This window comes from Struthio camelus, chromosome 3 (assembly GCF_040807025.1).
Source record: "Struthio camelus isolate bStrCam1 chromosome 3, bStrCam1.hap1, whole genome shotgun sequence".
NCBI lineage: Eukaryota > Metazoa > Chordata > Aves > Struthioniformes > Struthionidae > Struthio > Struthio camelus.
Window position 1 is genome coordinate 9,887,333 of NC_090944.1, and position 27,559 is coordinate 9,914,891.

A 27,559-nucleotide genomic window follows, 5' to 3' on the forward strand; every position below is an offset into this window, starting at 1 on the left:
CAGGCAGTAAACCTTTTCACAGCAGCTTCGAAGCACCTACAGGCTGAGGTCAGAGGTGCTGCTGAACATGCAACAGCTGCCTATCAGACTTCCTCCACCCTCACTCTTAGCACTAATTACTTCTAAGAGCTTCTTGCAAGTAACATCATCTATTCGCTTCCTGCGCTGCTCTTAACCACAGAACTGCTTATCTCCCCAGCATGCCTTTCCCTTTCGAAATCCTTTTCAATGCCTCTCCCTAAAAAACAAACAAGCAAACAAAAACTTAAGACTCTTTCACATCACTGCTTCTGGAGCAAAAATTAGTCATGACTGCAGATACTTACAAAAGTAAACCATTTGAGTAAACCGTCCATTTGAGCCCTTTTCACGATGATAGGAAGCTGAATTGCATGCATTCCAGGCCATTTAAAAATTCATTGCATGTTAAAGCACCCTATGCTGCAAGAATGGAGCTATGAGGCCATTTAAGTACCTATCCCCTCACTGTTTGTTACTTATACAATGTAAAGTGTGTCAAAAGGGATTTGGCAAAATATTCACCATGCAGAGCAGGGAGCCATAGAGCTAGCTAACAAGTAATGCTGCCCTAAGGGTTTTGTCCGAATCTTAACCTAACCACAGTGCACAAATACAGAGCAGAACTGTGGGACAGATCCTAATGTTGGTTATGGATCCAAAGGTCAGAACCTTTCCCTGCGTTAGGGCACCGAGGTTGTCCCTTCTGGACAACGACCACAGCTGTTCAGCTTTTCTGGAAACTTGGCCACGAGAAAAACAATCTGGCTTTACCTATAATCCTCCTTTATAAAGAAATCAGTCACCTAGAAACTACGGGACCTGCGCGCTGGTTCCCACTGCCAGGAATGATTAATACAAAATGCATACTCGGGCATTGCAGAAAACGTAGGAAGAGTCTCATCACTGATGACGTACCATAGCCCAGTACAATACTAATTTGTTAGAGCTGTACCACTGTTTTAGAAGAGGAGTGGAATTTGCTCTTGAAATAGCTTGTAGCCAGGTGGTATAGAGGTGGACTTCACCTTCCTAAAACCCATAGAGTGAAAATTTTTATAAAGCATCACCAGTCATTTCCGCCAAGTAAGCTGTTAAGCTTTGCAATTAAAGAAGGAAAAAACCTCCAACAACCCAGAAAAACATAAAAATAGATTTCCTTGCTGTAGTCTGAGGAAATCTCTTGCTTACGCTTCTTAATTCTTCATTTAAACAAGCAACTTTTAAAAATAATTCTATCGTCGCTAAAAGTTTGCAGTTAAAAACAAACGCTGTGAAATTTCTTTATGAAGTGAACACAGATACAGCATATATTCCCTGCGTGGATTGTGCTGCATTTTTGACACACTACTCTCTGCAAAAAGTTGAAACTCGAGAAGTTTGAAACCCCAAAGCAGGGAAAAGTAAAGAGTCAACTCCAACCTAAAATTTGAACTAACGTTCACCTCCAAGCACTGTTCTTTTGTTCCACAGTAGCCACTAGACTAGATACTTGCTAGCAGCAGTCAGCTGGTTTCACTTAAACTTCTCTTTTCCTTTTCCAACTATTTATTTGGGAGACAAAGTGTGGTTTGTGACACATGGAAAAGTTTTTAAATATTTTGTGGGCTTACTGATTAGCTCTGTGATAGTGAGGAAGTTTATCAGTTTCACATTGACAGCAGAACAGCCATTTGGTTTCCTAAAAAACATATAAAGGTGATGTCAAATAAACTTGTCAGCTCCTGATGCCAGGTTTGCATTGTGAAGAAAGTATTTTAAGCCCACAAGTACAGGCTAACACAGCTAGTCCCCGGTATTCATAAACAACAGCAAAAGGTAAGGTTTTTGTGCATACTAAAAGGAGACGGATGATGGTTTCTGCCAAATTCTAACTTTGAACTTCCAGCCTCCCTGCTGGTTGTGTCTTCTGCCTGAAGCTCCTTGCTTTTAGATGCAACTTGCTGCCTGCTTGACTGGGATTCATATGGGATCGCATATGCAAAAGCATACTATACTCTAGAAGCTTGATTTAGCACTGTACGCAGCAGTGTCCCTATAAACAGTAACAAAGGCAGATGTTTCTGTACGTATCCCGGCAAGCACTTTCAATTCTTTTAAATGCACACATCACTGAGAAAAGCATTATTTTTGCTAAACCAGATTCAGAGATTACAAATGGGAAGGACGCCAATAGTTAATTCTGAAATACGAAAAGCAGAAATGGATATCGATGTTGCAGATTAGGAAGGCACTAGAACTCTAGTCAATGAAGAGGACCTACTTTTTCCTCAAAGAGTGTGAAGCAGCTGCCTTCCTAATCACAAGCACTTGCTTTTTCTTTAAATTAAAAGGACAAGCTGTTTTGAGAAGCTGAAAGTCAAATGCTAACTTTTGCGTTATTCTGAAACTGCAGAATACAGTTAATGCTTAACACATGACACTTTTTATGGACTCACACATGACAAAGCAAGAACCATTTATCAAAATATATTCTTACTCTAAAAATGTCCTTGTAGGATCCCACGCTTACTGGATCACCTATTCAAATTCACAAAGCAGCTCCCGAATCACACTGCAAACCCCCCGCTCCAGAAACTCAACACTGAATTTGAAAGTTAGCTGCTCTCTTTCCAATATGTACCATTCCCAGCCAAAATGTTTTACAATACAAAACACTCAGGCTGATGCCGAAAACTGAAAAGATTACGTCCCTTCCCAGGGAAGCAGGCGGTGACGTCTACGCTTTAACGCTACATGACGCAAGCAGTGAAACTCTAATAGGCAGCAGCTGCAATCCACGGCAGTTCAAACACGTACATCAGTTAAATGCAACTATCTTAATCTCTACCTAGACGTTTTCTTGACTATAGCTCTCCAAAACAATGCAGAGGTATCAAGGCAGCTGCTTGTTGCTTCCTTACAAAAGGGAAAAACCCACACCTACAACTTGCTTAAGAAAACATTATCCTAACCCCTGGTTTGGTGGAAACAGGAAAGAGGGGGCTCCGTTGTGAAAGAAAGGTCATCACATGAAAACATATTAGTAGTCCTGTCAAAAGCAAGACACAGTATATTTGAAGATTAGCCCTTCTGAAGAACTTGCACTTTGCTCTCCCGTCACTAAAAAAACACCCTACATTCACAAAAGCAATTACTGGGGCGGCGGGGAAACAGTACTACTGATCAGTTTACACCCAAATTTGCTACACACTACTAGCTGCACCAGCTAGCGTGTATTTCAGGAGATGCACTGAAAATCTGCAGCACAAAGGAAAAGACAGGCACGTAACTAATATTTCCCTACAGAACGTATAAGGGGGTTGGGGAAAGAATCAATGGCTCTAACGTCTGCCAAAATTATCTGTGAGAGTTGCCACATTCTCCGTTTCATCTGTCAGTACGGAACAGACCCCGGAGTAGGGAGACATGCCGATATCATGGTTAAAATGGCTTTAAACAGCCTTGCCCACGCTTTCTTTTTTCAGATTCCCCATCTTTGCTAGCAACAGCACCGTCCTAGCAGCGGGTGGCAAGGCTTGGAGCTACAGTCAGAAACAAGTAAATATCTTAGCCATTACAGCACTCAAAAAGTGGTTTTCAACCCTTCCCTCCCCCACTTAAGAGATCCCTAAAAATTTTCTAAAGGACACGCGAGTCCCTGAGTAACAAATTTAAGTTTACAGACAGTAGACCAGATTCTCCTCCTTTTGCTGACCCTCTAGAGACTCTGCGCGTGACGGCCGTGCCTACCTCTCACAAGCAGTCCTAAAAAAACAAAAACAAAACAAAAAAAAACAACCACCACAGGCTGCAAATGACTTACTCAGGTCAGCTCTGACAGAGCTGCATAACCCTTCCCAACGCCCATCTGCCCTCCTCCTGCTGCCAAGAGAAAACACGCAAGAAAGGTGTTAGCATACAGGTAGGCCTTGAGATTAACCAAGGTCAGCTGCTCCGGGTTGATGCCTCTGTTGCAAAAGCAGCAGTGTGTTAACGTTTGTTTTCCCCAAAACATGGCCCTGAAAGCGGTGGGTGAAAGAAGCCTCTCTTCAATCACAAAGGGCAAAGGCCTAGTAGCTTACTTTGATACAACCACTTAACACAACGCAAAATTAACATCAGACGTTCAGATAAAAGCCTACTGACATCACAAAAACTAAATATAACACATGACAATGTATCTAAGAGGAGAGGAAGAGCAAGGGGAAATTCATAAAGATCACATGAGTAAGTTCCTCTAAATCAGACTTCGGCATACTGGCTCGTTCCCAACTACTGCTCCGATTTCACTTTGATCACAGGCTGGATTTTAACGTTTGAGGTTATGGCGTTAGTTAACCAGCAGTATTTCTTGGAAGCACCGTTAAACGAGGCTCTAACCCACCCAGTTCTCACCCATGCAAACGCACTCGTTTTCAGTACAGGAAAAATAATGCTTATGACAGTAGCGCATCGCTACCGCACACGCGGTTAGCGAAGCGCATATACGAAAATAACGGCATTGCAGAACCTTAGCAGAAAGGTCACTGAGGCGAGAACCTCAATAATGCCCTTGGATAAGGCTTTTAAATCCAACACTTTAAGAGAACAGTGGAATAGAAAAGAATATTTTAAAGTATGGACTGAAGACTAAACATCAAGCAGAACACAGGGGCTCAAGAAACAAAATTCATAAGCAACAATATCCTAAAAGTTATTCATATCTCTATCGCACTCAGGTTTCTGTGATGTTACATGCACGTTTGCCATACCCTGCAGAATGAGGCGCTGCATTTCCCGAACCTTTATCTGTGAGCAACTGAATAAAATGAACTTTGCTTAGAAATCAAGTTATCTGACAGCATTCGAAAGAGAAATAAACTCTAAAAATGTCTACGTGGCTTCCTACGGCTTCCACACGACGCCACTCATTTGCACCGTTATGCGCGTTCTACCCACCCGTAAACGTCATGAAACTTCACACGCGCACGCAGAACGTACTCAAATTAAAGACATACACAGCAGAACGATGACAGCCTTTAGGTAAGTCAGTTTGGTGCCCTAATCTATTTGACAGCGTTCCTTTAAACTCATTACTGCTCTGCCACCAGTATAACAAAATAGACAAGACGCCCAATTACCATAATTTGGCTACTCTGGCTTATTAAAAAAACAAAACAAAACAAAAAAGCCACTAAGCGTTCATTCAGGCAGCTGATTAAATGAGTCTGACCACAAACAGAGCAAAGGTGTTGAACAGTCAACTTTGTCATTTGATGCCACACCGTCAGGACAAAGCAATAATAATAATAATATAAACCCTCTACAGGTACTGCAGCAACAGTTATCACCGTTGGAATAGTCTGTGCCCTCAGAAGATATAATCCATGATTTCACAATGAGCTTCTGCAAAAATAAAGTCATACTGAAATTTAAGGTGCTGTTTGAGGCACAGGGTGAAGAAAGGATGTTTAAAGATGGCCAGCGTGTCACCGCTAAGTCGTCAGACCCTATTTCTTTTGCATAAGTAACAGTCCAGGCTAGTCTCCTACCATGAGTTACTTGGCTGCCCAAAGTGGAGTCCGCTGTCCTAATTCCTTGTTGGCAGGGTTTGCACCACAGACACGTTGCTGCTGCTAAAACGAGTGCAGGACGAGCCGAGAGCATTTGTCCTCTCTGGCAACCTGTGCCCTCTCTAGATATCGCACTACCGGAGCAGTGGGGAGACAGAAATGCACTGCTGCTACCGTATTGGTTACAGCAAGCAGCAAACCACCCTCCAGGGAATTAAGTACCTTATATAGGTACTACAGTTTTACATCAAAGGTAAGAGGGTGCATTCATGTGGTTCTTCACCTCCACAGAAGACAATCCACACATTAGTACTTATGCAAGACTGGTGCATCATGAGGTAACGCAGCTGCTTCACCCTCCCGGCTGATACGACTGTCTGGACAGACGGTACCACACAGCTTCAGGTAGAAATGCGACAGCAAAAGAGTCTTTCGAAACTCTTAAAAACTCAGAGTAGGAAAGAACTCAAACAGGCACTGTGGCCGCAGAGAAGAGCTGCGGAGCACAGCGTTTGTGTGGGGCTGTACGATAAAAGCCAAGTGCCTGAAAAGACCCTCCCTTACTTTTACCTCTCTCCCTACACCTCTATTTTTTCCTCCGGACTTTGATTTTCCCATTAGCAATTTAATGACTGAATGCTTCCAGAGGAAGAGTTGGGCTGTGCAGTTCCAAACATGCAAGTTTCCATTTATTGTTTCACAGAATGAGAGGAAAATATAGTCTCTCCAAGTATAACACAGTGTTTCAAACATTACGGTTGCCTTTCAGAGTTGAAAGGGAAAGAAATCTGGTTAAAACATGACTTGCAAAAAGAAAGGAAGAGAAAACACGTTACAGGCAAAGAGCCGTACTGTAAGAGATTACTTGCAAGGCTGCCAACCCCGCAGTTCCTCACAGCTTCTCTGTAAGAAACACACACTACAGATTTGAGGAATGCCCAGTTTGACTTTTGGCTGCCATACGCTTCCAAGTAGAACCGCGATACCAAACGAGACCCCCTTTTTGAAACGCTCAAGCTCTTCCGTAAGATTTTCGAAGCTCCCAGCATGTTCTGAGCCCTTTCAGAAATCAGGCAGTTGACTCAGCCTGCCCAGAAACCCCTACGCAGACCCAACAGCAACTAGCACCAAAAATCAGATCTCTTAACATCCTCACCAAGCTTTTTGTTCTTTTTCAAAGGGTACTGGTTTTAAGTTTGGCTGTTGGACATAACTTTTCTCCGATGACTTAGGAGCATTTAAAGAAAGATTTAATAATGAAACCTGTCGAGTAGAATATAACCCTTCATAGCAAGGGTTCATTGGAAAGAAAGCCATGAACAAGCACACATCTAACCATTACCATATTTCATGCACATAAAACCTAAGGGACCTTCATTGAAAATAATCCTTAGTGTAACTAATTAGCTTAGAGATCATAATTATCAATTAGCAATATACAATGAAGTAGGCAGAGTCTTTCAAGCCCGGTAAACTCATTCATTTCTTGTTTAACGCTTTAAGTTTTTAAAAAATATCACTTTTTCAAAACCTGTTGGTTTTTGTTTTTTTTTTTAATTTTACACTGAAATTGAAGAGAACCCAAACACCAGAATTTGAGGTTGAAGTCTTAATTGCTAAGCACGTCTATCAAACTATCACAGCATACAGATATGACTTAAATAAACTCTACATCAAGATTTTATCAAAATGCAACAATAAACATTTGATTAGGCAACGCTCGGGTTCCTGACTGCATTTGTCACCTGGTTCCACGGCACTAACTCAGCTGCCTGTCCTATCAACAAAAACTAGACGGTCAGATGATTAAAAAACGTATCATTTAAATGTGAAGCTTTATTTCCTCTTCTGTAATAACAGAAAAGTGCCAAGAGACTTTTGAAGCCTCTTGCATTGTCCCCAGGACATGGCTTGGACAAAAGGGAACGTTAACTTGTTCAAGGCTGGATCTGTTAGCAGCAGAGACAGAGGCTTCCTTTACCACCACCACCACCCTCGTCATGTGTTTTATCGCCTGTAAAACCAACTTCAGGAGGAGTGGCGCAACACAAGTCATTTTGCCTAGCGTCTAAGAGCTTTAGAGGTTTAGAAAGAGGGAAGAAGTAGGGAGACTGTTGTCTTAAGACCTCGTAACAGTGTATTGACCGACCGTCTAACATATCAAGCCTCCCTTTCTGCCACTGAATTCACTCAGGTTTGTTGACAGGGCCGCTCATGCCAACGTAAGCAGCTTTTGGGATATACAGACATCCTCTCACATAGCCTGCATACAACTTGACTTAAAAGCAATAGCAAACAACCTAAAGAAGGTATACTAAAACCAAATCAATTCACTTGCCTTGTGTGTCCATACTGCAGCTATGCACAATACTGTAAGCCTTACCAGCACGTCTTACTCATATTCAGAAACATTAAAGCTAGAAAGAGCCATTAGATAGTTAAACTGACTTCATAACACCAGCTACACACTTACACCCATCACCTTGTACTCGGCTGTCACGGATCTTTCTGAAAAGGATTCTTATTCTTGCAAACAAGAGCTCACTGCTTCCTGCGGCAGTTTGTCCAACCTCACCTTGGCTGTGAGAAGTTACACACAAGTCCCAATTTGTATTTCTCTAGTTTTAGGCCTTCAAACACTTATTCCTGTGATACCTTTCCCTTCACACAATGCAGCTTTCCAAGATGACTGCATTACCACGTAACAAAGTTATGCTCAGTTACAGCACACAAAATACCTCACAATTTATGACGCGTTCACATAAAAGACTGTCTGGAACCTACAGTGTGAAGATCTATTTGAGCAAAACAAAGATATTTAAGTAATAAGACAAATACATACAGTCAACAGGTATCTGTGCCCAAAACATGACATCTTATGCTTATTCCTATAGCAAGGTAAGTATCTTCCGCTTTCAAAGCTTTACATGAGCTCTCCACGCCAATAACTGAATTAAAATAAATAGGATACAAAAGATAAACAACTAAAGCCATTTTATACTACTGACAAAACTGCATGTCAAAAGACTAGCTGCTTTTTATCATGGGAATAAACGTTTTACTGGATGATTCCCAGAATGAAGCCGCAGAATGAAAAAAGCCACAGCAAAAAACAAGTATGCAAGGCTGCAACACAGACCATCACTTTCAGATAAGGCTAGAAACCAGAATTCTTCTAGTTTGTGTTTCTTAGCTAGACACATTAGTCTATCAATATGCACTTCACATTTCCATTAAGGAAACTGTAACAGTAACACTCCGCTTAAATGGGGAGCCCCAAAGGGGACCAGGAATTGCCAGCAGATTACAGAAAACAGCAGTAGACCACTGGGATAAGGTAGAATAGCAAAAATAATTCATCAGTAGCGCTTAAACTGGTAAAAATATCCTTGTCATTTCAAACAACTCAAACGCCCTCTGTTTACTTTTTAGCTTGCGGGATTCACAGTTTAAGTGAGCAAGGTTAAGCCAGCGTCAGCTCATTGCTGACGCCACGGGAGCTACCAGTAGCAAACTTCTCACTGCAATAAGCAGTCTTAGATGATCAAAAACAAGGTTTCTGACTGTGTGAGATCCTCAACCAATGTTAATTAAAATCTCGATAACACAGATCAAACTATGCTGAAGCTCTGATTCAGGAGATAAACAATTATTTGCCTTGTTGGTTCTGTGTGCAAGGTAACCTATATTTCATTGAGAGAAACAAAAAGCTACAAAACACAGTTACATTAAAAAAAAAAAAAACAAACGTAAAATCAATTCAATCCAGCCTATCCAATTTCCTAAGCATGCGGAAAGCTTCTCCAGAATGGAAGAAAAGCACAACCCAGGAGGTGACGCTCACTGTCAAACTCCCGGACAGAGCATTAATAAGTGATTCCTAATAAAGCAGCTTTTAAAAATGAAGAACGTGAGCCATGAAAGTGACTGCTTACAGGAAGGAACCTGCTCTGCCTGTGTCTCACTATTGTCGAAGCCAAGTTTGAAGTTGATCACTTTGAAGTTCTCTCTAGCTACATTGTTTCAACTGTTAAGTGGCAAAATAAACCTTTTATTTTAGAATCTCAAGACTTGCAGCTATTTTATAGCCTAATGGAGAAAAGTTAGTCACGAGGTAGAACTGTCAACATGTTCACTTCCCTCCACTGATTCCGTGAAATATTTCGAGTTATTGCTAAAGTAGCTCATAGCTGTTTGCTACTTCAAATTTACAACGCTAATACTGGCTTTGGTCACGTAAAGCAGGTAAATCAGCAGGCCTGAGAAACTGTGCCCTCTAAAAGGGAGATTCACCCAAGAAGACAGGAGACACTGCTTTCTGATGCTTCCTAGGAAGTGGTAAAGGTTGGGGTTGGTCTTCTGTAACCTAGCCCCAAATGAGTATCCCGCATCACAGTTCACGGGAGGAAAAGTGCTATTCAGACTCAATGTAGGGCAAAAGGAAAGGGTGACCTGGCTCAGAAGATGAGAAAAATGCATATTCAGTGGCACAAGTACGGACAGTAGTAGCTTATTCATCGGGACACTTGCAGGACGCACTCTGAAACAGTGGCTGCAGACCACAGGTGACCACAGGGATTTGGAGGGGTGTAGTGTAGATTTGCAGGGGTATAGGGTTTGTACGTATACAGGCACTACAACTGTTCTTAATCAGCGTAGGGCATGCAACATATGCCAAGAGCCACAGGAACGGACAAAACCAAAAACGTTAGAGAACTGCTGACACACTGGGTCAGACGGAGCCTAACCAAGGCATTCTTTCCGATCTTTCCACTCTCAAAAAACATTCTCCCCAGTAACGTTACGAGAAACTTAGGAGACCCGTTTTTTGCTTCTGTTAAAATCTGGGCTACGTACAAACCTCCTAAACACAGCTTTACACATCAGCTTGGTGTTACAACTGCTCTAGAGCATCCTACAACTAGCTGTAAGCCATACAATTAGTAACTCACCTAATTGAGCTTCCTTAGTAGCAAGCTAATCCACCAGACAAGAACGCTGTTTCAGCAGGAATGAGAACTGAACTCCCCTGAATACTTAAAAATACAAGAAGATAACTGCAGTCTTGATGATACAGCAAAGCAAAAAGATATCCTTCAAAAGACCCAGGATACGCGATTCTAGAAAAATATATACTCTTCTTTTTACTACAGGAAAGTAAAATCAGTTATCTTCCTGTTTCCTCACAGTTAAGAAAGGGCACCTCACCCCCTAGTAGGGGGATTCACACACACGGGAATCAATTCTGCAGAAATTTGTTCCTGAACTAACAAAATTCTCCAAAAATGAAGGTAAAACCTTATCATAAGGTCAGTACTGCTCTCTGCTTCCACCTTTCATAACCTATTTTCTTCCTTTGTTAACAGAGTAACCTTAAGAACATATTTTAAGAGAAGTAGTTCCTTCTGTTTTTCCTCCCTTTCCCCTGTAAAGCGAAAAATGATCCAAGTATTCACTCCAGGTATGCAGTACACACCAATGGGCTAAGCACTTTTAAAAAGCCATAGAAGTTCACTAACCCTACAGAAAACAGCCACTCTGGAGACTCACTTCATCTCCTAGCTGTGCCAGTGATCTGTTAGGTAACTTCAGGAAAGTCATTCATCTTTCCACCCTTTTGTTCTCTCAAATGTAAGAGAGAGATAAATGCACTGACTCCGCTTCTAAAAGGTCTTTAAAAATCATCTTTGCTCACTATAATAAAAGTTCAACAGAAGACCCACGTAGTTTTACATTAACTACATGCTGACAAGTGAGAAAACACAGCTCAGGATCACACAGCAAATACTAAAACAAAGGACCACAGCACAGAAGCTCTGATACCTTGCTTTTAGTGACAGTCACCAAAGTATACTTCTCCCATTAAAATTTTTGCAAGCACCAACCCCACTTACTGAACACCTCTGTTGCCAACTCATGATTTTTTGGCAAGTGATGGGATTTTAGATTTTCACAGTCACACCACTAATAGGCTGCTGCCTGGTCAGGAGGTAGGGCAGGCAGAGACGCATGGGAAGTGGACAACACTCTCCTTCCCCCTATCTCCCCCCTCCTTCCCCCTAGAACTGAATCATCTGCCTGTTTAATTGTATGGACCTATAAGGCTACATTTTAATTTGGAAAAAAAAAAAAAAATGCTTTCACTCACATCAGCTTATACTCCAGAACAGACACTGCAAAGCTGTTTTACCCTGCCTCTACTGTCAATGTCCCTAAGAAAACCATGTGCACACCGTTAATACAAGAGTTGTGCAGCATTCCTTACCCGCGCCTGCAGTGTACCTACCCTACATCGCTGTACACATCACCGTCTTAACGCACACTGGACAGGTGATAAATTCTGCAGCTGGGAAATAAGTGGTGCAAAAAATAAGAGGTATCATTAAAAAAAAAAAAAAAAAAGGTAACAGCATTTGGTGCTCTAGCTGCTAATTCCCCTGCCTTCAGAAGGACAAGTGACTTTGATTTAAGTGCAGACACAGTGCAAAGAAATATATATTCCACTCTGATCAAGCAAACAGTTTGCTTTCTGACGTTGGCATAACACCTGTCAAGAATAAAAGAGGAAGGAGAAGACGGGAGATAAGAAAGAGGTCTCTGCCGAAAAGCGTGCAGGGAACGCTTGAAATGGATACTGCTTTATCCTTTGTAGCTACTGCAGGCCCTCTGTCTCTAGAGAACATTTAGTGACAGATAACGGTCTGTTACTGGTTTGCTTTGTGTTGACAGCGTGGCCTAGCGACCATGCTTTTCCTGGCCAAAGACAACACCGTGCTAACAGCGCAAGGTCACTCTTAAGTGAGTTTTTAAAAACATCTTGGGGTCCCTTGCCATCTGTCACTCCATCACCGTAAGTAGTCGGATTTTAGACAGCGAGAGAATCGTCCCTTCCTCAAAACTCAGGAATACTGTTGGCATCATTTTTCTTACAACGTTCAGCCCGCAGTAACAGCTTCCACACAAAGCATCAATGGCCAGAGACTTACAGAAGAATAGGCTGCTGCTGCTTGGGATTCAAATAATAAAATAGAGATTTCCTTTTAAGGAAGGACTATTATATATATTTTTAATATATATATGTGTGTGTGTGTGTGTGTGTGTGTGTGTATACACACACATATACACTCACAGAGTCATTACTATTAATTTTACATACTGGCTTTCTTACTGAATTCTAACAGGATCCGAATTTTAAAATAAGCTTTAAACGGTCTTCTAATGGCTTTCTTTAAGTCACAATAGAAAATCCCTTTTGCAATTGTTTCAGTGTAAGATTTTTGGCCCTTTTTGAGTTTGCAAAATTAATTTTTTTCGAGTGAGGCTATAAACCCATAACATTGCATTATATCCCTGTGCAAATACACAGATAAAAAAAACTCCCTCAAAAACTTCAGTAATACTGATAATCTCAGCCATAATCACCTACAAAGGAGCAGAGAGATTTCAGTTATGGCCATTTCATTTATAACATTTCATAAGCCATTGTATATAGATAGGGAAGACAGCTGGAGAAAACCACAAATTATGTCATAATCAGTTTCTAGCCGGCCTGGAGACACCAGGGCAGACTAAGTTGTCAAGCTAGTTTCTTTTGTGATAAAAACTGACTTTGTTTTTCTGCACGGATGCATTTCCTCAATACTTCCTTAAAGTCAAGCCCTTTCTAAGCGTTAATCCTGACAATAAACAAGGATTAATGACTCTGTGCAAGTTGGCAACATTTTAAAAACCTGTTGGTGACAATGAAGTCTGCGGAATGAAATCTGCCAAAAGTCGCAAACAAATACGCACAAGCGTGAACACAACCCAAGAATTCCTACATACTAATCTTTTACTTAACCATTAGACCACAATACATCAAGGATTCTAGGTATTTTACCTTGTTGCCTTTCTACTTCAATTTTTCACAGTTAGAGAAAACCTTCTTGCCTTCTCTGACAACACTTCTGTGCGGTCAGAAAGCCTTTTTCAAGCCAAACCTTAAAACTACCAATAATTCTTGCACAGCTTCCACACGCATCTACCTTGCCATGAAACCTGCAAGAAACTGGTCAACGGATGGTCATCCGAGCAGCAGTGTTTCGTTGCTAAACAAACTGAATACATTCAAACTACAGATTCTGCTTTACAGCACTTTGCTTTATAGTCCTTTTATATTTATTAAAAGCTTTTGAAGGAGGTCACCTTTGCAGGTATCCGTACAATTCTCAGCATACCGAAGTATTTGCACGTCTGAACACTAAGACGGTCAACTGCTATGGGTCTGTTTGTTTGTTTAAGGATGCAGTCAGTCCTGCAAACAACACTGTAAAGTGTAAAATCCCCCGTAAATCATGTCTTGGATTGGCTCTTCATACAAAGGAAGCTGCCTCACTCTGTCACGTGGGGGTGAGGCACTGGTTACCTACACAGGACCCAGCTGAGCAACTGCATGACTTAAAACCTGCTTTACCAATGCTTGCCATGCTGCCAAGGATCAAGGATTCAAGTAGCAGTCACAGAAAATGCAAAGAAAAAATGTTTAAGTATTTCAATACCCATGATTAAATTAGGCTCCTACTCACATTTTAATTGTAAAGCCTCCTTCCCTTCTATCACAGCTTTGGGGACCCTTTAAGTCTGGACTAACATATCTGCCTGGGACCTGTACTATTATTACTAAGACTCCACTGTAACCTGGAGTATGACTGGCTAATTTTGCTAAAGGCCAAAATCACTAACATGCTGAAAATCCTCCCAAAATGAACCCTGAAAGACAGACAAAATCTTCCTCAAATTACATGCAAGTGAAGGGGGGGGGGGGGGGAAATCCTTGATCATTTGGGACAAAGGACCACGGGACTTCTCCCAGACATATCATATGCAAGGGCGAAACCATGAGCACATAGCAGCGCAGTATGGCTTTGCGGTTGAGCTGCCCCTCCGCGTATGAGTGGGATGCCTGTCATTGATGTCTGACCCAGCCAGAGTCATCTGCAGTACCATCAGTAAATGCGTAAACATTTATAGGAAGCTCACGACCAGAATTTAAGATAGCCATGTTAACCATTTCCTGGCTAGTGATTTTTAACAGAATAAACTATATGTTATTTTCACCGAGAGCACCAGAAGATGGTTTAGGTGTAGCAGTGGAACAGTTACCTAAACTCAAGACTTGATATAGTGAACAGGAAACTTTGTTTTCTCTCTAGAAATTAAAGGTACATCCACACTTAACCGATGGAGAAAAATCCAGCTCCTCCTACTCCCCATAGGAAAACTTCACCTCTTCTGAACATCAGTGTTACCTCACATGATACCCAGACATTCAGTCTTTTATTTAAAATTGAGTAGGTTCCAGGACGCTTCCATGACCAGCTCTGCAGAATACTGAAATGCTGGATCTTTGCCACAGAAGGCATTGGTCATTTGATACATGATGAAAACATGAACAGACTTATGTCCTATCTCCAGTGCTCAGGAAGGCTGAAACCTTTGCCATCCTTCAAAGCTGGTTTGTACAGGAGCCAAAGCAGCCACAGCTAACATATAAGAAACATGCAGCATTGAGGCAAAGCATTCATCTTGATTTGAAGTTTCTTTGGGTTCCATTCTAGCATGAGATATCAACTAATTTTTGATTTAAAATAGAATTATTTGTCATGAACGCTTGACAGTTGTGACTCGCTTTTTTATTTCTGGACGGACATTTTGCTAAATTTGATCCACCAAAAGATAGCAACTTCCTAATAACCTCTTACAAATTAGGTTATAATTAACTCTTGACATCACTACTGCCTTGAAGGGGAACCTGTCTCTCACTTTCAACAAACACTAATTAACGATAATATTACACAGGGACAGCTAGTATTTTAGTGACAGCAGCAAGGACTGCATCTCAGCTAGTAAGGTGTTTTCCAAATTCTTCCACTCCGAATGAGGTCACTCTTTAACAACATACAAACAACCTATGATTTCACTGATGTGCAGAGCTACATGCACGTTACCATGCTGAAGAATGCCCCCAGTAAGCCTGCTATCACCACAACAGCAATTCTGAAAAATCTGGGACCCCCTTACCTCTCAGACCCCCAAGCAGGAGACAGGCAGCTGACCTCCCTGCTCAGCAAACCAGCCTGCACAGAGCCCCCACAATCCCAGCGGTGCCATTAAGCAACGTCCTCCGGAAGGGGTTGCCCCTGACGTGACCTTACCTGGAAAAGCATCATCCAAGAAACCTGAACAGGGGACTGGAAGCACAGAGAAGGAAAATAAAGGTATGAGGAAACGTTTGCTTACAAAGCATGAGATATTTTAGTTCAAGAGCCTAATGCGGTTTCACAAGAAGCTGTACCAGGATACACATCCCATGATATTACTGAGCTCTAGCAGTTTCACCTTGCCACCACCTCCATGAGAGTAAAACGCCTCACTACATAAGCATGAGACTGTTGATTGTCACTGGAGATTGGGTCACAGAGGACTATCCTCTGCCTGCTTCCAAACCGCTTACGACAAAGTGCTACCGCACTGATTCAGCACACAGAAACGTGCTTGCTCTGTATCATACGCACTCCAGTACTACAGTGTAAACTTGCCATGGCTCTACCAACCTGGCATAATTCTTGTATTGGCTATGCCATAAAGGACTTGCCAGAGCTGTTTCTGCAATTGGATTAAATTTGTATTAGCAGCAAAGACATTGGAGTGGTGACAGAAAGAGATGATTGCTACAGGGGAAAACTTTGCAGGCATCTGTTTTACAGGTTGCAGTGAAGCAAGGATGTAAGGTTTCAGCACGAGGTTACTGCATAACCTTTTTGCTGTTGTGGGCAGCACAGACACCAAGTGAGATAGCTTGTAGGCGGTAGAGATACTTGTAAGACTGGGCTGGTACGTAAGTGGTTTCAGTGGATTAGTAAAGCAAGCAAGCAATTGTTTCCTCCCTGAACCATGCCAATTTCTCTCTTCTCCTCTGCCATGAGATTTGCATATCCTTTTTCTTTTATATATATAAATATGCTTGGTTTTTTTTTTAAACAAGTGTTTTATTTTTCTGCTCAGCACACTATAACTCTTCTTCCTGTGGCACCATGGCTGCAAGCTCTGCAAAGTTATCATCTTGAGCTGCATTTTTGGGAAGAAGCCAGAACTATACAGGCTGCCAGATGAAGCCTGGCTGCTGACAAACACCAGTCAAAGAGCTGAGCAAACTAGAGAGAGAAAAGCCTTCATATCGGGAAGAGGCCGGACAGCAGAACAAGCCAATTCATATGTCACTATTTTATCAGTTATTCATATTCGGTAGAATTTTTGTAAATAATTACATTTCTTACCAAGTATAAGTGAAATTCAGATTGTAAACATCTTTAAATAACGATACTTAAAAGAAAAATTCAGAGCTGAAAGTGCTATTCAGACAAAAGCTGGGTAGATATCCCATTTCTTCATTTCATTAATCTGATCAGCATAGTGGAGCTACTCCTGCTGAAGAACAAACAAAACGCTGGCAGACGCCTGTGAACACCAGGGGGTCGGGAGGGGAAGAGCATTGTGCTTTTGAAACAAATACAGGGCTAAAAAATGAAACTAGGCGCACTAGCCCAAGAACCTCAGACAACACACATTAAGTTGTAGGGCTTTTTTAGTCAGTAGCAATACAGAGGCTCTGAGTTCTGGTCTCACTGAGCTAGGTGTTAATTAGCTCACTGAGCAATGATACACTAGCAGAAGAAACTTTGTTTCAAAAAAAAAAAAAAACCCCAACCCTCTCCAAACAATAAAAAAGTGTATAGTCAAAATCTCAAATCCCCTAAAGCAGCCTCTGTGCCTTTGCCACAAGGCCATCCTTCCTCTCCCTGGAGATCTTAGAAGTTCAGCCCTCTTCCTTCACGTTCGTTGAACACAAAAATTACTACTTGACTTGACTGCTTCTCTCCTCAAAGGAGTACTCACCAGAGGGTTACGCTTTGCGTTTTTGCAAGCTGTTATACGCTTATGAGAGCTGTCATGAGCTTTAAAGCGCTAATTAAAGCAATGTTACAATATCTATTTCCACAGCACTGAATGCAACATTCACGTGTTCACCGCGACAGTGCACAGGAAGACAAAGTTATGACCAGACTTTGCCATGCTCCAAGTCAAAAGAATAATAAAGATACAACAAGCTGTTTTAATGTAAATTATAAGCAGGGGAGAAGGGTTTGGGATCCTTAAATAAAAGTAGCACGCCTTTTAGGAGGAAGCCATCAGCCGTCATACCTCTGCAGCTTCTTCTGAGCAAGGACTGACATTCCAGCCCAGAGGGAAGGGTGCTGCCCTTGCCGAGCAGCAGATGCCGCATTCCTGTAGACCTGGCTCACGGAAAAACAAAAACCAAAAATACCTACAAAACGTTGATTGTGGATTCCTCCTCATAGAGGGATGGGAGAAAATGGTCCCTTTATTGCTGATGTCCACTGATATTAAAACAGGTAAAAGAATATTATATAGTGCAGCAATTCTTGAGGTACGATAGCAATTGCAATTTTCCCTTCTTACAATAAAAGCTTGCAAATGAAGCTACACAGAAATGCTTTCCCCTGGACTCAGCAGTGTTATTTGCAACTTGACAGAACTATAAGATGGGGGCTGAATCACGCTTGCTCCTTTAAATATAACGGAGCATTAAGTGTAAAGCGGTCACCTTCTGAGCTCTGCACTCTAAAATTACCACAAAAAAAATTACAAGTTACCTCAAATTTCCTGATGCACACAAATAACTCCCCTTCTCAAAGGTGGGTTTAGGGTTTCTCAGGACAATGAAGAGAGGACACTAAAAGGAACATGATTTCTCCTCTTCATTTCTCCTAACAAGAGCATAAGCCATTTAGAGAACAAACCCCGCCATTTTTTATGTTCCATTTTCCAATAACTGAGGTGTTCAGAAGACTACATATGGCATTGTCTATCTATATAGTCCAGCTGTCCACAAAAGGACATGCACTGCAATCGCTGCTAAAATCACGAATATTTAACCAGCTTCTCAGGAGAGGATCGAAGCTCAGGTTAGCCCTGTCCTGCCACAGCTACTTGACTCCCAACATTCAAACCAGCTCATTTCAAATTAGCTTGAGGGATACAGCTACACAATCTAAAAGGACTGCAGCAAAGACAGGAAAAGCTGTTCAGCATGAACAAAACTATTTTGCTATTCTTACTAAATCAGTCAAGTCAGATGGCAAAAAATACCCTCTTGCATCCTACTCTGATATCTCATAACCATACTAACCTGAAATCAAGATTTTGCAAAACTAGTAAGCATAAAAGTAGCTTAAGTGAGTTAAATAGTTTAACAGACTCATTTTCATATACATTTTCTTAAGTCCTGTTCTTAAAACTAATAAGAATTTACCTGACAGGCTTGAAATCTCACTGAAGTTGGCATGTATCCACTTACTCCACGTACCACCCCATGCCTAAGTTGCAAAAGCTGTCCTGAACCGTATCTATCACTTTCCACAGAATTCAGTGCCTCCGGCCACTGGAACGATCCTTCAGCCTGCAGGAGTATCAGTCAATGGTCATTGTGACCGCTAAATATTCTTACCTTATGGATTATTAAAAATTAAGGTGAAATAACTTCACGTGGGCACTAACAGCTGCAACATTTATTCACAACATTAAAGACTGATCTCAAAATCAAGGTTACTCCCCCTCCCTTGTTCATTTCTTCCCTCAGTTCTATGACCATTAGGTTGGTCCTGTGCCTATCTCGATTTGTTTTTTTAATATGAAATATAGTATTAAGCCTTTTAAGACTTCTGTTGACACATTCAAACAACATTAAAAGCAAGTATTTCAAACTTGAAGCTCAGTTTTCATTATTTATCCACTGTTTGGCTCCGTCTGCGCTGTCTGAAGAGCAACAGGGTAATCTGCTAGTTTCATTTCCTTATTTTCATAGATTTAGACAGAGTTTTGAGTTGACTTGTACCATTTCAAAGAGTTACTAGAACCAAATTAAATTTTATGCCCTTCTAAATTATTTTCATAAAGGGTGCATCCCACTGCAGCAAAGTCGAAAGGGCAGAAAGACTGACACTGAGCCAAATTCCAACCAATTCTTCTAAAAGCTATTTGATATGCATGCTTTAACTTGTAGATTTAACCAGTCAAGAAAACAATTATAACATATCAATCTCCTTGCGGCTGCAATAGCGTGATATTCTAAGCTTCAGATAAAACCTAGCTTAAAAAAAAGTAAACAGTCTCTGAAAGTTGCTATAAAGGTTTAAATAGAAGCTATGTTCCACTCAAATAATAGTACGTTCACTGTTTTAGCTTCAATATGCTGCACGGAGGGTTTTTTCTTTCTCTCTCGCTCTCTTTTTTTTTTTTTTTTTTTAAACTCTGGGAAATGACTTTTACCACTAAAACTACAATTATATTCTGTCTGCAGCAAAAGTCCACTCCTTAGGTAACTCACAATCCGAAACCTTAGCCATCTCACGAGAAACTTGCATGCAGGTCAGGCTGCTTAGCAACTATCACCATCAAGCTCTACAAAGCAAAATCCTCTCCGCGAGCAGGTCGATAATGTTAAGGGTACTCCATAACTTGCCACTAGATAACATATGCTATAAAAAAACCTTTCCATTTAAAGCAAAACTAAAGTTGCAGGTACTTTACAAGTATTAGATTTAAAGTACCACCACCGGAATTTAGGAATCCAAGAAACAGAAGTTGAAGGTTATACTTCAGATCACATGACACGTGAATAACATTAAGTTAATTCTTCGCCTGTTATCTTTCTCTCAAGTACAGTAGGTTATCTCAGATTTTGCCAGATCAGCAAGCAGATTAAAAAAAGGTTTCTCTCATTTTCAGCCAAGGAATGTAAGTTGGCCAGGGACGATTCTTGGTGGCGCTGTGCACTTCTAAGTCTCACTTCAAGAAGATATGGCTCTTGTTAAAAGTAGTTCTCACTTACCTTATAGGTGCGTGTTTCGACAGATAATTCTAATTTGCTATGGCTATGTAAGCCGTAACAAAGGTACAAGTAAATAGGTGTGACTAATATCGGGGAGGAAAAAAAAATCCTCTTTAAAAGAAAAAATTAACATAGCCTTGTAATTTCATTTTCTTAAGCAAAACAAAATAGGATAAAATTCTTTCTTAAACACATGGACACACACAAATTGGTAGCACAGGGTTTTCGTCTACAACAAGAATTTGCGGATGGTTTCTGCCTCACGTTTTCACTTTTACTCAAGCCAAAGCATTTGAGCTGTAGCACATACGCTTCCTTGCAAGCGTGACTTTAAGTGCAGCTACCACCCTCTCTCCTGGCAGAACTCCTACTTCTTAGTTTTGTACAAGATAAGTATTTTATATGGCAAGTATTCACCTCCTTGTGCAATATAGTGCTTCACTCCACAGAGCCAGAGGCTCATGAGATGCACAGTAACAGAGCCTTGTGTGTTAGCTGCTCGCTCCCGCTGGCCTCCAGACCATCTCTCTTCTTTGCCTGTCCCGACTGCTCTCTGGTTTAAAATCTCTCTAGGACAGATAAACAAATGTCTTTCAAATTTCTAAGCAAGAAAAGGATTCCTAGGTTCTCCAGGAACCCAGGGGTTTTTAAAATACATATGATTTTTATATCAGAAGACATTTTTCAGTGAGAGGTAGACCACTCTGCTATCTGAATGAATAAGGCAGTGTGCTCCACAATCTAGGTTTAATACAACAACAAAGCCTTCTAATAATAGACTTCCAAAGTAATGGTTTTCTGAGAAGTCTATTCAGCCACTTAAATGACTGTCAGTCTTAGACAGTAAGGCTTAAAAGTATTTTTTTCCCCAGTGAAAGTTAAGACTGCTTAGTAGGCTGATCAATAAAAAGCAGCAACACTTAACTTGGGGGAATATATCAGAAAGAATCATCACATTACAGAACAATGTCATGCCTGAAGTGCAAGTTGCATGCACACATGCAACAGAGCTGTACAAGCAAAGCTAGCAATACAGGAAAATCTCACAGCACTGTTTCTGCAAACATTTTGCAAACAATTTCCTGTAAGCTGTTTTGCGCCCACAAATTACCAACACGGATGATGAGGGAGGCAGGCTTCCCCTTCTTCGGGATGTCAGCTATCGGTCTTGGGAATACAAGCACACTCGCTGCCTCCCTCCCCACCAACTTCCTGGAACATTTCTGCATTTTGAAACATTACCCAGATCTGTTCCCTGTAAGACAATGCTGAACTAACATCTAACCCATAAACGTCATTCTCAATTAAAGCTTTAGCTATTAATGATGAACCTGTACCTACATAGCAAGCCATTCCCCTTTAGCATAAGGGGGTATACACAGAGAGCCAACTATTGCCTAAGATTAGGCAGCTCTCCAAGCAGTTCTTACCTAACATCAGGCAGGATCCTAGTGCATTTTCAAGAAAAGCTGTATATCTTCTCACCGATATACATATTAGTAACTGTCTTTCACTATTTTCTTGGGTCAAGGAATTCTACAGATTAACTCCATATACACTATCGCCATCATACATTTTCTCATTTTCTGATTTCCCACATTCTTTCCTAAGACACAATAAGTGAAGCAGGCCCCCCCCATGTACTCCTTCTATCTTTTATTAGTTTTAAAAGTAGTAACAATCCCCATTATTCCTAACATTATTCCTATTTTCCAGTGCATATTTATATACACAGAAGAGCACACGTACAATCATGTTAGTATTTCCTCTCTAGGCACTTCTAATTTCTATTCCTTGTTCCAGAAGATACGAGAGCTGATTGACTGTACAAAAATAGTGATATACTATAAACCAGAAAAATGGCATCATGATATTTTCAACTTTTGCTAACACTTCCTTTAATTGCAGTTTTTGCCTACCATTCCACATATATAGCAAGTATTTTACTGAACTGCGCAGGAGTTGTGTGCTTCTTCCCCTCACAAAGAGATAATTTATTTGCAATGTGCTAATGCAAGTTTCTCACTGTTTAATGTACAACTTTATCAGCCAACACAATACCTGCATTTATAGTTTTTGCAAAAATTAAGAAATCGATTCATGTACAAGTTTTACCACGTCACTATTCAGGCAGCTCACTTGCAGTCTGCTATACCGAGACTAGTTTTATATTTTTATCAAGAGATCGGTAACAGTCCATACAGCAAGACCTGATAAGCTGTAACTTCTTTTCAGCTTTTAGCCAGCTTTAAAGAAAAGTTTTCCGGTCATACTGAAGAGTGGCACAACACGAATGAAGTCAAATGAAACCTTGCTTCACCTGTGCTCTGAGCAGACCAGAAATTGTGTAACCGCTAATGCCGCGCCAAGCACGAGCTTATCCTGCCTCTCAGCAGGGCTCGCTGGCGCTGTCTCGACATCACGGCAACACGATCACGAGACTTCTGGTTAACTGAGAGCAGGCAGAGAGAGCTTGTGTGGGCTTGCACAAACTCCACATTCCGATTTTTTCTATAACGGAGCAAAGAAAAGGTGAAAACAGAATCTGATAAGATCATATTTAGTTCTAAATAGAATTGTGGGGCTTGTCAAAAGCTCTGTGTGCTGTACCCATTATTTAGCATATATCTAGGCATTTTTTTTAAGTTCCCAGGCAGATTGGAATATAAACGTGACCTCAGCAGATACATTTTAATTCCTAGGACCACCGCAGTAGTGTTTTATACTTAGTAAACCCTTGCCATCCTTCTACTTTTTTTTTTTTTTAATCAGAAGTTGGATATTTCTGTTAGCATTCATCCACTCCACTCTTGACTCTTCAAAACGCGTGAAGTACTGACACTACCTGATAATTATTTTCCGGCACCATTTTTCTCAATAGCTGACTCTTTGCCAGTATTCTGTCTGTCTTGGTCTTAATCTTCATTTCTTTTTCAAAAGGGTTCTTCCGCTTTCCAAGACAAAAAAATTTAATCCAAAGACAAATTATGGAAAGGTTTAACACATGGTGCTGTCTATTTCAACCCAAATGCTGCTTAAAGTCTGTCATTCCTGCAATTTCTTACCTATTTACTGCATAAGTAGGAATTTTATACTCTTCTGTGCTATACTGTACTATTATATATTGTATATATTATAGACATTTTAGATATACACATCATGTCCTAGTTCTATATTTTATACTGGTCTGGGCATTGGTTTTATTCTCTTAACAGTCTTTAACTTCACTTAGTTTAATCCTTCTCTTCGAGAAAGATTGATTATTAGTAGCCTTTACAAGGTAAGCATTATTTACCCACAACTCTGAAAGGGGGTCCTTTTTTAATCGCAGGAGAAGTGGTTCAAAAAAATTTCTCTCTTCTTCATGGCTATCATTTGTCTCAGAAGGAGAAAGGGAACTGGAACGGTAAAGGAATCTTATTAAAGTATTCCATTATGAGAAAAACATACTTTGGCACCATCCAATGCTTTCTGGCACACTGAGCTCAGATGTAGTGAGGCTACAGAAACCCTCAAATCCGAGCAAGATGCCAGTACCCCCCTTCTCGTTTTTTCAGAGCTTCTTAGAAAACAATCGAGTTTCAAGCATCTCAGCTTCATAAGCAAAAAACGTTGTCTGTGTGGAGATACAAAAGCAAACTGGTATACACCCAGGAACAAATATCTTCAACCACATCTTTATTTTTTTTTAATATTAATAAAGATACTCAATTATTGAAATACCTACTACTAAGCACTAATTATACAGATATTACAACAGCTGAAAAAGAAACACCTAGCCTGGTTTAACCCACTTGCTAACTTCAGTTAGCTGCACTCGATCCCTTGAATAATTTTTACCCCGTGTCAGTCTTCGGAAGCTCTCTGTTCTGTAACACAAACAGTAAAGCATCTACAAACCACAGATTTTGACAAAAGTACACAGAATTCAAAGCTCCTTCCATTTTTAAGCATATCCTCTTAATAAAAAAAGTTCAAAGGTAGTTTGCTAGGCAGATTTATTAACTGCTTTGTTTTACAGATAGGCCTTCACAGGCCTGCGCTAGACTGAAATCTAACCGATTTCGGACAGTTTATCAGCTACGCGCCAATTAGAATTGTGTTTGCAGTACGTAATAAAATCCCTGGAATAAAACTGCTTTTTCTGAAGTCAAAAATAATCAGCATTTTAGTTTTTTTAATGACTTGTTTGAGAAATGCAAAGTGACAGCACAAGCAAATTGATAATAAAAATACTAGTACAATTTTAATAGCCTACAGTAAGTACAGTCTATTTACAGATTTTTCAGAACTCATAAGCACTCCAATTCTTATGCAGGACTTATCTATTCATTGCAATCAAAATGAGTTCACACCCTCTTCCAAGCCCTAACCACCAAGTAATAACGTTGTGAGTAATCTGCAGCAAATCCTGTGTAAAATCCTGTGTTGATAAAGAAACTTTAACCCTGACCTTTGCGACAGAGAAAACAGGCAACTACATAAAGCCAAAGAGAGCAGACAAGCCATGCTAATGATACTATCCCTTTACGCTGAACCCCTGAAAGCTCACATTCCCTTGAAGCGGGAGAAGGGGAGACTTTGATTTTAAGGAGTCATTTGCGGAAACCTGTGAAAACAAAAAACTCAAGGCTCTGCGGCAAATAATTTTGCGAAAGCAACTAAAGAAAATGGTGACCGATTCCATGCAGTGTAATTTCTATTTTAATACAAGAACCCACCACTCAAGCACTCAACCCAACCACTCAACAGCCCCCCACTATCCCAAGGCTAGTAGCATAGCCTACCCAGTCTAGAGGTTATCCTATAGATTTTTTTTAATTCATCTATTGTACATGATCACCTTACAGAAACCTGCACGGCACGAATAGCAATGACTCAATAAAACAACTGGCTGCATTTCTACCTCTCAGGAAAGGTCATTCCTTGGTTAAGAAACACTAACAGGAGGATGCAAGATTTTTGAAGTTGTAGAAAAACAGACTCTCTTCTTGAGACTAAGCATTTTACATGCATTTATTAGGCCTCAAATCGCTGGAGAAATATTATATTCAGGTTGTAAGTGCAGGGAAAACTGAGGCTGAGCAGCTGTCACTTCGATTTTCAAGACTTTTTTTAAATTTTGAATGCACAATTTGACACAGCTAGTTTCAATGGCAATTATGTCAACTAAATTCTCTATCTCCGAAAGTCAAGTCCCCAAAATTTCAAGTCAGGTTATCCATAAAAATGAAATACGTAAAGATAGTTTCTGGTTTTGCACGCATTCATTCCCCAAGGTCATGCGGGAAATCAGAGGCAGAGGTGGGTATATCAGTAAGAAACTCCAAAGACTACCTCTCTCCTTTAGCTGAGAGACAACTGAGAACAGTATCTCAGATATTTGTCACTTTGACGGATCCAACTGGAAGAGAGTTTTTGCAGATGGAGAGACACACAATGTAGAACACTTTGGCCTCTCAGGACCACCTTGAAGAGACGGGACAAATACGTGGTAACTCTGCGACTCAGGCCAATTCATACATTAAGCCATTAATTTAAACCTACCCATCTCCCAAACTTTGTTTCTTCCACAGAGGATGGAAGAGGGAAAAACACTTATTTTTTCCAAAAGTCACAGGTTGTTTTTCCAAATGGCACTCCCTGCCAGAGAGGGAATGTGTCATGACAAACATGGATGGGATTGATCAGATTTCTAGTTCTGAAATTCTTTCCCTCGTTCCTAAATTGACCCTGGAACATCAGTGAGAAAGGCAGGCAAGTTCTTAGGATTTTCAAACTTATCCTGCTTTGTAAGCATTTCAAGTTTATTTATAGTACTGCTTTTTATTTTTCTTCTCTCTATGGAAGCAAAAGCAGTTAGATTTGTCAGAATTCTTTGAGCTCATTTTGAACACTGGACAAGTCTAAAATCAAAATGAATGATTTTACAGCACAAGGCAAAGTTATTGACTGCAGACTTGGAAACACGCAAACTAAAGCATTAAACAAAAAACAAAACCAAACAAAAAAACCACCACTAATCTTTTCCTTGAGCTGATATTTAAGACTTCTCCAACTTAGCTGCAGAAGCCAATTCAACGTTCACCTATCTCAAGGGTGTCACGTTCCAGCTAGGTGAATCTTTAGGGCAGTTAAAGGCCCTCCACTCTTCTCTCTTCTGTTAATCAGCCCATATAAATTTACTGTGTTGGCTGCTTAGATTAGCAATGGGCCGTTGTGAAAACGCAAATGAAGCATTCTTTAGTCTGGTATGTTGCTTTCTCACACTAGGTTCACCATCTTGTCTGGGAAGTCAGTTCAATTGCCAACTGATTCCTCCCTTGCCAGGGGGTATGATTTGCATTATGAATTCCCTCACGGCTGAAGTATGAACGTTTTTAAACATACATTAGTGAGTATAAACTATGCGGCATTTCATTAGTTATCAGGTTCTAGAGAAACTATGAACAGCATACTCGTAATACAGATGACTAATGTGGCCTTTGAGCATTTCATTTTCCTGCCATTTTCAGCAGGTGTAAAGGCTTGAGTTAACACAGGTATTCAGGAGCTAAATAGTGCATGTTTCTGGAGGAGGCAGATACCAGAATAAAAAAAAAAAAAAAAAAAAGACCCCATCACTTGAGCAACTCCTTAAAGCTTTAATTCCACTGACACTAAAAGAAGTCTTTCAGTTGAAGTCAGTAGAAACTGCATACTGCACTTCATCTGTTTGCTTTTCTATTTAATACTACTGGGCGGTTCAGAAATTTAGATTACAATAGATCAGGTAAAGAATACTTTCACTTACCACTGATGCACAGTGCAGTTTTACATGACAAAATTATCATATGTTGCATTTAAACAAAGCTTTTTGTGTGTTTAACTGAGTTTCTCTCATTTCTGTCATCCCTTAAGACCACTTCCCTGACTTTTTTCCAAAAAATCGATAATAATTGTACTTGCCTCATACTGTTTTTTGCCTTTTCTTGCAGCTGTTCTTTTTTCTTTTTCATGCATACATTTCTCCATTCCCTCCCCTTGCTAACAAATTAACTAGTCACAATCCTACCTC

General features: G+C 40.5%; 1 protein-coding gene across 4 annotated transcripts in view; it reads right to left on the bottom strand.

Annotated features, from left to right (window-relative positions):
- The window catches only part of KIF13B (kinesin family member 13B), a 124,182-nt gene that overhangs the window by 84,922 nt on the left and 11,701 nt on the right, over nucleotides 1-27,559 (bottom strand). The gene's annotated exons all lie outside the window — the stretch shown is intronic.